Below are 11,119 nucleotides of genomic sequence, written 5' to 3'. Positions count from 1 at the left end.
TATATATATATATATATATATATATATATATATATATATATTAATGATATAACAAATAAGTGACGTGATCAAGTAATCATATGAAATAGTAAGAAAGCATAACAAAAGTTGTTATATCATGCAGAAAATACTAAAGAATGAGTTTTAAAATTACTGCTGCTAATTCCAGGATAGGCAGTGTTAGAAAAAAAAACACAATTTACTCTCTGTTTCAAACAGAAAAACAAAAAATTCTTAACAAAATATTACTGAAGTTAAAGTTAAGCAAGTTGAAACAAAAATCAAATTGAAGTGCATATGACCAATTTACATGTGTTCTAGAAATTCAAGTTTGATTTAATGATTAAAAAATGTTTCATGTAGATACAGACATGCATACATTTATGAACAAAATGGACACACACACATACATTCCTCCACAGACCCACACATGCACACATGCACACACACACATATTCACTTACATATGTATGCACAGACACATACATACATACACAGATATATACATGCACACTTACATATGTATGTGCACATATCACAAACATGCACTTCATACACACATATTCACTTACACATATATTCACACAGATGCACACAGAGATGCATGCATTCATGCACAGATACACACATGCACATATGCATGTACACTCATGCCATTTCCCTGTGCCTTCCAGTCAGTAATTATATATGAAACTGATCTTAATATGAATAAAGGAAACTATAGATTATTATTAGAAATCTCCAAAAATTATTCAAAACTAAAAAAAAACCCACGAAACACAAAGCTATTTATCTAAGTATCTTGTGTTTAGAAAAAATATACAAGCAAAATTAGTTTTATGTATAAATTTGCATATATAAATTGTATACGTATATACTTTCATGTATGTAGGTGTGTGTAAGTAGATCTGTATGTACGTATACACAGACAAGCACATGTACACATAATTTGTGTTACAGTTTATATATGAAGTGTCCCCCAAAAAGCTCTAGTGTAAGTAGATGCAAGCAAGTTCAGAAGTGAAATGAACTTAACCCAATCAGTAAATCAATCCCCTCATAGGGATTCACTGAGTGGTGACTGTAAGGTGTTAGGGTGTAGCTGTTGGAAGTGGCTTCTTGGGGGTGTGCCTTAAGGGCATATATTTGGTTAGCTGAGCTTTCTCTCTCTCTCTCTCTCCTTCCAGAGGTTGTGTCTGGGCCACTTTCCCCCACCACACTCTTCCACCTTGATGTGCTGCCTCACCTCAAGCTCTAGAGAATAAAGTCTGAAGTCTATGGGCTGTGAAACCATGAGCTCCAAATAAGCTTTTCCTCCTCTAAATTGTTCTTGTCTGGTCTTTTAGTCACAGCAATGAAAAAACTGACCAAAAAAATTTCCATAAAAAATTCTAGAAATGCTGTATTTAAAATTCTGATAGTACATATGCCATACCTTAAAATAACTATCTCAAAGGATTCTACAATCTCAGAGTGGGTGTCTGTGGGAGGGTATTACACAGTGACTCCTGCCGCGAGGTCAGGTTGTGCAGCCACGCCCTCAAGGTAGACGGCACGGCACTCTCCCCTGTGGTTTAATATTACATTCAAGGGTATAATAAAAATTTGTGCATATCTTGTATTTTATTTTCCATTGTGAGTACATATTCAGATTGGATAATACGAAAAAGGTCAAATGGCAAGCACATTGATTGGTCCTGTTAATAAGGACTTCCAAGTTGTCTTTCCAAGGTCCTGGGCCAATCTTTCTGCCCAGTGAATGAGGACCCTTGTTTTCCTCCTATGACAACAAAAATAGATGTGTCATTTTATATTTTCCAATTTTTCAAATCTTGAGGGGGAAATTGATGTGCAGACATCCCACTTAGGCAGAAGGTTGAACCAGTTTGTGCTTCAAGTGCTTGGGTTTGTTTCCCCTCCTCCAAATTTGCTGTCTCCAATGCTTTCCCCTGGTCTATTAGATTTTAAAATTCTTTTTATATATTTATAGGATTATAATGCACTATAAATATTAATACTTTGTACATGCTGCAAACATTTTTAAGATCTTTAGCTCATATTTTAATTTTATTGTGATTTTGTCACTATTTAATCATGTTTTTATGATGTCAAATCTGCCTTTGTTTCCTTTAGAATTTAAGGGAGAAACTCTCATCTGTTATTTGATTACAAGTATCTCTTCTATCCCAAGGTTCAAAATGAGATAGATCTTTTCATTTTCTTCTATTTATAGTTTAGCTTTGTTTTATGTTTATAACTTGGATGGTCTTGAATTTTGGGGGATTCTTCTGCTGATTTGAAATGCAACTTTAATATTGGATTTTTTTTCACCTTCGTTATGACAGAGATGTTCACATTCTTCTTTGATATTTTTGGTTTTGTTGCAATGACTAAGGGCCTCTTTCTACATCAGTGTCACAGTGTTTTAGTTACTCTGGGCTTGCAATGAGCCTTGATACCTGGTATGGCCATCTTTTTGAGGTTTACATGTCTCATTATTCCTAGAGATTTTTTTTTTCCAGATGATTTTGTAATCACATTACCAAGATGAATGCAAGACCTCCTTGGAGAATTTTTGGCAAAATGTAACAATTTCATGTAACAGTTATGGCAGAACTGCTCTCTTTTCATGCTTGAGTCTGTTTTAATGAATAGACCAAATATCTCTCCACCTGTTTGCGATGTAAATGGTATCAAGGATTTTTGGTTGGGATTGCGTGTTGGACAATTTTCTTCCTACAGCTTCTAAATGACTATTTCTTCAGAGAGTACACTTCCTCCACTCTCAACTCGTGCCGTTCTGGTGGTGGCTCACTGGGAAGGTTATCAAAGTCACTGTTGTATGTAGCAGTGTCTTGAATGCATGGAGATTTTCCAGAAGATAAGCTCCACTGCTCTTGTCCCCCAAGTGGCAGGGGTCTGAACCCACAGAGATGTGGCTTAGAACAAGATCAGGAAGGAAAGGGGGTTATCTGAACAACAAAAGCATTTTACCTCCTCCAGGAGTGAACTTCAGAAGCTCTGTGTTGTTTGGCTCCACGTATGTGTATGCCTCAAAGAATATTCTGCAGTTTCATTACAATTTTTTTTTATTTCAATACAAGAATATTATACTTTATGAAGTCTTATTCCATATTGGTTTTTCTTTCCTCCATATTGTTTCAAGATTTAATTCACACTTTTGCTTGTAGTTCTAGCAAATGCTTTTTAAAACTAATGTTCCATGGGGGTGGGAATCGATCATTCTGTTGACATCTGGGTTATTCCAACTCTGCCCTTATGAACAACCACTTGAATATTCTGAACTTCTTGTAAGATGAGCTGAAGTTTATTTATGAATGCAATTTCTGAGCCATAGAGTATATGACTTTTTAACTTTGTAAAAAATGTCAGATATTATCTACAATGTATTTTTCAAACATATTTATATAATTTATACAAATTGCATTCACATCAGCTATTCATAAGAGATCATATTAATGCAAATTACCCCTAACATTAGAGAGTTTCTCCCTTCATAATTTAACAGTGTATTTAACAGAATCATTTTTAAAACTGCTAGTCAGGGCTTGGTAATTTAAACATGCAGTCCACATTTCAAAGTATTTTATTTTTTTAATAGTTTGGCCTTTAAGTAGAAACTTTATGTTTCAATTCATCATTACTTAATCTCAAAATTTATGTGTGGAAACAGTAATTTTTAGTTTGCCTCATTAAATCTATTTACCCTTTCAAATATTAATAATAATTTCACAAAATGCGGTAGTTGATAAAAAATGTGTACTGGGTTGTTTTGAAAAAATTTGTAATATTTCTGTTTATAGCCCATGAAATTTAATACAAAATTAAAAAAATTGGGGAATATAATATTTTAGCAAAACCTCTGAAGAATCTTAGAAAAATGTCATACTAAAGTAGCTAGCTTATATGTTGTTTCTCATCAGCTTTTAAAAGACAATATTTGAACACACCTAAGTTTTCACCTTTAATGTGAACAATTATTCCTATAGTAGTCACTCCTGTTATTTTCACAGCCACAGGAAATATTCTTTATTTTTTCCAAAATATTATACCATTGTATTAGGACAGTGGCTGGGTGTGGCTCAGCACTTAGTCACCTAGCATGCAGAGGCCCTGGGTGGGATTCTTGGCACTGCAAACAAACAAAGAAACAAACAAAGAAACACCATGACTTTATTCTGCTTATACTTTTGTTTTTAAAACAAAAGTGTGCAGTGGCACCTGCCTGCAATCTCAGTGGCTAAGGAGGTTGGGCAGGAGGATCGCAAGTTCAAAAGCAACCTTCGAAAAAGCAAAGTGCTAAGCAACTCAGTGATATCCTGTCTCTAAATAAAATACAAAATACGGCTGGGGATGTGGCTCAGAGGTCAAGTGTCCATGAGTTCAATCCCTAGTACCCTCCAAAATCCTCCCAAATAAAAGTAATATATCTACTTGTATTTGGATGCATGAGCCTATCATACTAAAGCAACCAAAACAGGGAGAGAGTGAACTGTGAGATTTCTATGTAATCATCTTTAGTCTAACTTATAATGGTTGTGCATGAGCATCTTGGATTATTCTCTGAAGCAGCATAACAGCAACATCAGTCTGTTTACCAACTATCGTCATTACAGAAGCAAAAGAAAAACATTGGATCTCAGCTGCTGCCCCTCGGTAACATAATGTGCAAACCCTCTGTGTTTTCTAGTGGAATGATGTCGTCCTCCACCTGTGTTCTGAGAGTTTGCCATGAGAACAAGTTTCTGTCTTTATTTCTGACTGTTGGTGACACTGACAACCTCTCCCTTGATTTCACAAGAACCTTAGTCACTGCCACTTGGTGCCTGCTCCTTCTGCTGCCTTTCTGTATTCAGGTCCTTCAAGCTGTCAAACCTATTGCTCATCTCCTTGCACTCTCTGTCTTCGGTTCTCACTTAATTCTTGACAGTTTGCAGTTTGGCCCCAATCCCCCTTCTCACATCCAGACCCTGAAGTCAGCTTTTATCAACTCCATCCACCACGTGGGTCATCCTGTGCCCTGGAAATCAGCCCATGGCTTCCCACCTTGCTCAGAAGTGCCTAGTGACAGTGCATGGAGGAACTACAGAGAGTGAATAACTGGGGCCACAGCCCTGAAGCAGAGCCATGAACAAGAGGGGCACCTTTGATGCTCTGCTGAGCCACTGGGTGGCTTGCTTCAGTGGCTCCAGAGAATCACATTCCAGCCCAGCTGCAGCCTTTTCAGTGTTGGTCCAGTGCCTTACAAGGATGTGGGGACCCAGCAAAGAATGAAATCAAACAGTAAAGACAAAGAGCCCAAAATAAATTAATATTGGGAGTTATTCATATGATCTTGGTATTCTGCACAGAAACAAAAATAAATCCTCAAATTCCTTCTTTTAGCTACTTCAGTTCCAATTGATAAACTCTGAAAGCTCAGCACCAAGTAGGTCAAGTCCTGATTCCTCCCTTGGAGATTGAACATCTGAAGTTCAATCTCACCTTGACCAGAAACTTCCACACTCCTATGGAACATGTTGTCATGATGTCTTAAACTCTTCATGCACAGCTGGTGTTTGTAAAGGTCATCCTGGGCCATTCCCTGCCCAAATGAAAGCCACCTGTGTGGCCTCTGTGCCTTTCTCTTGAGAGATGTCTGCGCTATTCCTTTCTACATACACCAGCTTAATTACCACCTAGCTCAATTGATCTACAAAATGGGGGAGAAGAACTGGAGGTAATATTCCACCAAAAGAGTCTGAATGATAACCCACAACCCCTGACTATTCAGGGTTTTACCCATAAAATTATTATTTTTTCATTAGATCCTGATTTTTTGGACTTTACTTTCCATACATTTGTTTTGTGCATATGTCAGGGTGAATACAAGCCAGGGCCCAGGAAGTCTTGCAGTGATGAGCAGACCTCTAGAGAAGGTGATGAAGAAGGACATGGAGAGGCAAGACTCATTACTCCCCTCCTCTCCAGTCTTCAGGTGAGGATCCCAGCAGGGTGACCTTGGTTGTAAAGGAAGATACTCATAAAACATCTGAAGAACTTCCCCTCTGTGGTGGGCAGGTAACCCAGCCTACACATCCTCTCTGCTTCGAGGTGCAGGGCAGTCCTCCCTTGCATCCCAGCCTGCTGCCCCTGAGTAATAAAATGTGCAAACCCTCTTCATTGAATCCTTGGAGTTCTTTCTCTGGGATCCACAGAAAACATACTTGGGCATTTGCAGCTCTGAGGTTGAACAGTATACATAGAAAATTGAGAAAAATGTGGGCAGTTTATTGGGCTGTTGCTTCTGTGTGGTAAAGGCAGGGTGTTCAGTGGGTGGGAGAGATCTGCTCCTCCCAGATTCACATATGAATTGACTCCATGTTTGCAGAAAACCATCAGAGTGACAGGGGCACATAGCAGAGGACTGTGCCGCATTGCAGGACTGCTTCCTCCCACATGGGGACCCTGAAGGGGCATGAGGCAGTGAACCTCTGAGCAGATAAAGGTTGGAGGACACCTTGGAAGTGCCACTCTTGAAGAAGCATAATGGAGGCTCCCCTCTCCTCTGAAGAGCAATGTGCTCAAATCACCAGCACACTGCATTTAGAAGAAGGTTTGCAACACTGAGACCTCCTGGCCACCGAGGCTCATGCTACCTAAGTGTCCTTCAACACGAAGGCTGAGTGTCTGAGCATGGTCTTTACAATTTGTTCCCTAATTTAAAATAGAAATTAATTATTTTAACTGTTTTGCATGCCTTTGTTAGTTGGCAAAGGAGTTTAGTTTGGAAAAAATTGAAGGATTATGTCTCAAACATATTCATTCCAAGGTCGGAATGGGGATTAAGGAATGTGTCTCTAAATCAGGAGAAATTGTCCTTGCATTTATCTAAGAGTGGAAAATCTGCAAACACTTGTGTCCATTCATCTCACCAGAGAAGAAAACGTACAGATCTGGGAAACTACAGAAATGTGCATAACCACAAAAATGCATGCTGTATTGAGGTTTAGAACCACATCTTTTAGAGGAGAGAAATATGAATGTACTGTTATTGAGAATTCAACTGAATAAAAACCTGAATGTTCTCTGTTCTCTCAGTTGAATAGATTAGTGGGCTGATGGGATACAGGGATACTGGAATTCTCATGCCTGGACCGTGAGTGTGACCTTATTTGGAAAACAGTCTTTGCATATGCAGTTAAGTAGCACCTAATTCTAGGGTCAACTGTTCTGACAATGCAAGGAACTGAAAGAAGAGAAGAGCAGAAATCATGTGAAGACAGAGACAAAGACTAGAGCAATGCAGCCACAAACCCAGGGACATCTGGAGCCACCAGGAGCTGGAAGAGGCAGGAAGGACTTTCCCTAGAGCCTCAGGGAGGAGGGGGCCCTGCCCAGTCCTGGATTTCGGACTTGTGGCCTCCAGAACCGTGAGGACATATTCTGCTCTTTTAAGCCACTCAGTTCATGGTAATGTTTTGTAGTAGCCCCAGGAAATTAATTATCAGGGGCTAATAATTGCTTTGGATTTTTAAGCATTAACTATATACACACACATACATTCATATATGCATATTTGAAAACAAAAACAGAGGTTTTAAGAAGTTGGCTCAAATGGTTGTGAGACTGGTGATTCTGAAACCTATAGGGCAGTCAGTAGGCAGGAAATTCAGGGAAGAGTTGATGTTGATGCCTGGAGTCTGAATTCCTGAGACCAGTGGGCAGGAAACTCCAGCAGGGCTTTTCTGTGGGAGAATTAAGGCAGAATTCCTTTTTGGGGTCTCCTGTCTTTGCTCTTAGGCTTTTGACTGATTGGATGGGACTCACCCACATTAGAGAGGGTCATCTGCTTTACTCATAGTCTAGTGATTAAAATGTGATTTAATGACATCTATAAATAACTTTCACTGTAACATCTGGTCTGTTGTTTGACCAGAGAGCTGGGCCTTGTAGCACAGTCAGGTCAACACGTGTAACTAACCATCTCACAGAGCTTCAGTCCCTCTCCCAGGGTTGCAAACTGGGAGTGCTAGAGCCAGACTTTGAAGCCAGATGGTCCTCCACAGAGCTCATCCACCCAACCACCCTGTGGTTGTAAGTAGTGCATGGGTGGATCTCCCTGCTTTGTGTTTTTGCAAATCTCACTCCAAATGTGAAAGAAAAAATATCAAAGCAACACTAATGATAAAGCTCCAACTTGAAACACCAACTACTCATGTCCAAGATTAGAAGAAACCCTCCTGACTCAAACACATTCAAACAGCAGCTGACAGCCCACATACTGCTGAAAGCATCAGCCACGCACAGCAAGGGATTTCCACCCAAGACATGGTGTGCAGGAAGGCTACAATCTGGAGAGGTGATGTGCAGGTGGCAGCAGGTACCAGGAACAGGGATAAGCCTGTGGCTCACAGATCACTGCCTCTGTCCACAGGAGCCTTCAGGAACTTAATCCTGGGGATTCTTCTCCTTCTTGATGCACAAGGAGGTCAACATTGAGCTCCACCATTATGTTTGGAACTTCTAGAACTCTTTGGCAGGAAAAAAACACCTCAGAGAAGATATTTGTCTACCACACAAATAATTCTAAGAAACACCTGAGCCTCCCAATGGTTATTTATGGTAAATATTCAGGTGCTTTTTAGAAACACACTATATTTTACATAAAGAAGGTGCATGATGTCATAAAGTTCCTAGAGAACTAGGCCACTCATGGGAAGAGGTCTGGGGAAAGACTCAGGGAGTAATAACTAAACTTCAGTCTTGTCTCCATAGAGTAGCTGAAGAGAATAAAGTCCAGGGAGTTCTCTGGATTCACAAATGTTCTGGAGATGGCAGTTTTGCTATAAGTCAGGAAAAGAACATGATGAAATCTTCTTTATACATACATATATACATTATATTGTACATATTATAAGTTGTATAAATATTATTTACATATGATTAGATTACCTGTAAATTAAATAATCTATCATCATCTTTCTCTCCATAGAAAGAAGAATAAATCCTTCAAAAAAATTGACTGCATTTGCAAAGGCCTCACAGATTTTACATGAGCAGCCCTTGGCAGGTCCCCATGACTTGTGCAAGGAGACCTCAGAGCTATGTGGCGGGCCACAGCACTCTGGAGACTCCAGACCCTGGCCTGTACCCTTCTGAGCTCTTTCTGCTGAGCTCTCCTCCCGTCCTGGTCGACACAGTGTGCAGTCCCAAGGCCTGCACCTGGTCTGAGGTGCAGACAGTCTCTGTTCAGCAGTGGAAAGTGTCCGGTTTCATGTACTACCCAAAATCCATATCTGATTAAAGCTAAATAAGGCTCTCCCCCAGCTGGAGCCTTCCACATTTGGAGCAAGAAAAGGAAGTGAGTCTGGGTCTCCACCACCACTGACCTACCTCTCAGTACCTTCTTCGCCAGGTGCTGATTTCTCTAGTTTCTGTGGAGCAAGAGGAAAACCTGAGGAAGGAGAAGTGGGAGGGACCTTTCTCCCCAAGGTCATAAACTGCTGGGGTTCTGCCCCTCAAATCCTGCCACAAGCTTCAGGAGAAACCCCCCCCCCTCACCCCACGTGCCTCACACAGGGGCACACACACAGGTGTGCACAGACATGCACACACAGGCAAACACACACAATGCAGTACCTGGGATTATGCACAAGATAGAATAGAGTTTTGTTATGGTCACTTGGGAATTTAAAAAATAGTTTGTAAGTAGATACATGTTGGTGATCATTTTAAAGTGGATGAAATGCATGTTGGAATGTAATGTCCATTATAAGATATTAAAAGGAGGGACTAAGTGGAGCTTTAAGAGGTGATTAGGGTTCACTGCTCACAGATTAATGCATTCATGTGATTAATGGGTTAACAGGTCCATAGGTTACCCTGAGACTGGGTTGCTATAAAAGCCAGGTTGGCCAATTCTCTCTCTTGTCATGGGATCCCTTGCCCCTCAGGACTGTGCCCCCAAGGAGGCCCTCCTGATGCCTCCCCTGGGTGATGGACCAGGCCTGGGAGCCTCTTTCCTATTTGATGTAACCATCATGTGATACTTGGTTCTGAGCAAGAGAACATGAATTTAAGCAGTGATTTTTTTTTATTTTCTGCTTAGGCGGGGCTTTGATAAATGCTAGTGTTGGGGCATGATGTTACAGTGTCCCAGGTCCTCTCCAGCCTATGTCAGTGTATCTGTTGTACCCACACAATGGTTAGATGTTAGGAAAGACAAACACCTCACAACACTTCTCTGAGCAATAAAGGCTGAGTGATGATTCATTATCTCTTGAACTCTACACTCCAAAAGGAAAAGAAGTACTGCCTGGAATTAGTTGTAGAACACTTTTCTATTTCCCTAAAGCTAAAAATTCTATTTGCAATTATTAAATCACCATCCATCAATCAGATGTCCTCTTTCTCCTTTTTTTTTTTTTAGTTTAAAACTTAATTTCAAGAAGTAGACAGATTGGTGGTGTTTACAATCATGTCTTGTACCCATCTCCACTAGTTCCAGAGTAGTTTTATCATCCTTGAAGAAGACTCCTACCTGTTAAGCATCAGTCCATTTGTCCCTACCTGTTCTTTAAAGCTAACCTGCTGTCGTTATGGATCTGCCATTCTGAACATCTCATGTAAGTGGAAACATGAGACCTGTGGCCTTTCAGCACTGGGTTTTTTATTCCACATAATGATTTAGAGGCTCATCTGTGTAGTTGCATGTATAAGCACTGTATTGTTTTCATATCTAAATATTGTGTCCTTTTAGGTATATGCCACCTTTAGCTCATCTGCTGGTCAGTTTATGGGTGTTTGAGTTTTTTCCACTTTTAGGCAAATTGTGAATAAAGCTATGAACATTTATGTACAGTTTTGTGTGGGCTTGTGTTTTCTGTTAACTTCATAACTAAGAGTGGAATTGCTCTGGCATATCATGGCCATTTATAAGGTTTTGTAGAATTGTTGAGCTGTTTTCCAAATTATTGGTAGTTGCTTCCCTTCATTAGCTAGTGGCTACATCACTTCAGTCTCTGTCTCTGTCATTACATCCCTGTGTGTGTGTGTGTGTGTGTGTGTGTGTGTGTGTGTGAAAGAGAGAGAGAGACAGAGAGAGACAGAGAGAGAG

The sequence above is a fragment of the Marmota marmota genome, unplaced genomic scaffold (genome assembly GCF_001458135.2).
Source record: "Marmota marmota marmota unplaced genomic scaffold, marMar, whole genome shotgun sequence".
Lineage (NCBI taxonomy): Eukaryota > Metazoa > Chordata > Mammalia > Rodentia > Sciuridae > Marmota > Marmota marmota.
This window is presented reverse-complemented; position numbering follows the sequence as displayed.